Genomic DNA, 3,146 nt, shown 5'->3' on the forward strand with positions numbered 1-3,146 from the left:
AAATGCAAATCAAAACCACAATGAGGTACCACTTCACACCAGTCAGAATGGCTGTGATCCAAAAATCTGCAAGCAATAAATGCTGGAGAGGGTGTGGAGAAAAGGGAACCCTCCTACACTGTTGGTGGGAATGCAAACTAGTACAGCCACTATGGAGAACAGTGTGGAGATTCCTTAAAAAATTGCAAATAGAACTACCTTATGACCCAGCAATCCCACTCCTGGGCATACACACCGAGGAAACCAGAATTGAAAGAGACACATGTACCCCAATGTTCATCGCAGCACTGTTTATAATAGCCAGGACATGGAAACAACCTAGATGTCCATCAGCAGATGAATGGATAAGAAAGCTGTGGTACATATACACAATGGAGTATTACTCAGCCGTTAAAAAGAATTCATTTGAATCAGTTCTGATGAGATGGATGAAACGGGAGCCAATTATACAGAGTGAAGTAAGCCAGAAAGAAAAACACCAATACAGTATACTAACACATATATATGGAATATAGGAAGATGGCAATGACGACCCTGTATGCAAGACAGGAAAAAAGACACAGATGTGTATAACGGACTTTTGGACTCAGAGGGAGAGGGAGAGGGTGGGATGATTTGGGAAAATGGGAATTCTAACATGTAGACTATCATGTAAGAATTGAATCGCCAGTCCATGTCTGACATAGGGTGCAGCATGCTTGGGGCTGGTGCATGGGGATGACCCAGAGAGATGTTGTGGGGAGGGAGGTGGGAGGGGGGGTCATGTTTGGGAACGCATGTAAGAATTAAAGATTTTAAAATTAAAAAAAAAAAAAGACGCTTACTCCTTGGAAGGAAAGTTATGACCAACCTGGATAGCATATTCAAAAGCAGAGACATTACTTTGCCAACAAAGCTCTGTCTAGTCTAGGCTAGGCTATGGTTTTTCCAGTGGTCATGTATGGATGTGAGAATTGAACTGTGAAGAAAGCTGAGCGCTGAAGAATTGATGCTTTTGAACTGTGGTGTTGGAGAAGGCTCTTGAGAGTCCCCTGGACTGCAAGGAGATCCAACCAGTCCATTCTGAAGGAGATCAGCCCTGGGATTTCTTTGGAGGGAATGATGCTGAAGCTGAAACTCCAGTACTTTGGCCACCTCATGTGAAGAGTTGACTCATTGGAAAAGACTCTGATGCTGGGAGGGTTTGGGGGCAGGAGGAGAAGGGGATGGTAGAGGATGAGATGGCTGGATGACATCACTGACTTGGTGGACGTGAGTCTGAGTGAACCCCGGGAGTTGGTGATGGACAGGGAGGCCTGGCGTGCTGCGATTCATGGGGTCGCAGAGTCGGACACGACTGAGAGACTGAACTGAACTGAAGAGGTAAGTCACAGAGGATCTTGCTGTGATTTATGTCAGTGTTCTGCCTATGTTTTTTCCTAAGATGTTATAGTTTCTGGTCTCACATTTAGGTCTTTAATCCATTTTAAGTTTCCCTTTGAGCATGGTGTTTGAAATCTTCTAATTTAATTCTTTTACACATACTGGTTCAGTTTTCCCAACACCACTTGTTGAAGAGACTACCTTTTCTCCACTCTATATTCTTGCCTTCTTTGTCAGGATAAGATGCCCATATGTGCTTGGGTTTATCTCTGGACTTTCTATCTTGTTTCATTAGCCTATATTTCTCTTTTTGTGCCAGTACATTACTGTTTTGATGACTGTAGCTTTGTAGTATAGTCTGAAGTCAGGAAGGTAGATTCCATCCAGCACCATACTTTTTTCTCAAGATTGCTTTAGCTATTTGGGGTCTTTGTGTATCCATATGAATTGTGAGTTTTTTTTTTTAATGTTCTGGTTCTATGGAAAATGCCATTGATAATTTGATGGGGATCACATTGAATCTGTAGATTGCATTTGGTAGTATACTCATTTTGCAACTCAAGAACATTGAAGAACGTTGTCTTTGATTTGTTTTATCTGTGTTTTATAGTTCTATGTATATTGCTCTTTTGTGTTATTAGGTAAAGTTTATTCTTTTCTTACAATGGTAGATGTGATTGAGTCCTTAATTTCTATTTCTGATTTTTCATTGTTAGTGAATAAGAATGCAAGTGATTTCTGTGTATTGATTTTATGTCCTGTGACATTACTGAATTCACTGATTAGCTCTAGTAATTTTCTGATAGAATCTTTTAAGTTTTCTATGTATGACATCATATTTGGAGGAGAATGGATACATGTATATGTAAGGCGAGTCTCTTTGCTCTTCACCTGAAACTATCACAACATTGTTAATCAGCTATACTGCAATACAAAAATGTTTTTGGCATTAAAAAATAACAATAGATTAGAAAATAAACAAGTCAAATCATAAAGAAATAACCTAACTTTACACCTAAAGTTACTAGAGGAAGAAGGGGAAACAAAACCCAAATTTGCAGAATGGAAGACATTGTAAGGATCAGAGGAGAAATGAAATTGACATGAAGAAAAACAGCAAAGATCAGTGAAACTAAAAGCTGGTTCTTTGAGAAGTTAAACAAAATTGATAAACCTTTTGCCAGATTAATCAAGAAAGAAAGGGAGAAGTTTCAAATTAGTAAAATTAGAGGTGAAAAAGAAGTTAGAACTGACAGCAGGATCATAAGAAACTACTAAGATCAACTACATGTCAATAAAGGACAACCTGGAAGAAATGGACTAATTCTAATAAATATACAATCTTCCAAGACTGAACCAGGGAGAAATGGAAAATATGAAATGACCAATCACAAGTAATGAAATTGAAGCAGTGTTTAAAAATCTTCCACAAAAGTGCAGAACTACATGGCTTCACAGGTTGTTGTTGTTAAATCGCTCAGTTGTGTCCAACTCTTTGTGACCCCACAGATTGCAGCACACCAGGCCTCCCTGTCTTTCATTATCTCCAAGTTTGCCCAAGTTCATGTCCATTGAATCAGTGATGCCATCCAAATATTTCATCCTCTGTCACTCTTTTATCCTTCTGCCTTCAATCTTTCCCAACATCATGGTCTTTTCCAATGAGTCAGTTGTTCCCAACAGGGGGCCAGTATTGGAGCTCCTAGTATTGAAGCTTTAGCTTCAGCATCAGTCCTTCCAATGAATATTCAGGGTTGATTTCCTTTAAGATTGATTGTTTGACC

The sequence above is a fragment of the Ovis canadensis genome, chromosome 17 (genome assembly GCF_042477335.2).
Source record: "Ovis canadensis isolate MfBH-ARS-UI-01 breed Bighorn chromosome 17, ARS-UI_OviCan_v2, whole genome shotgun sequence".
Lineage (NCBI taxonomy): Eukaryota > Metazoa > Chordata > Mammalia > Artiodactyla > Bovidae > Ovis > Ovis canadensis.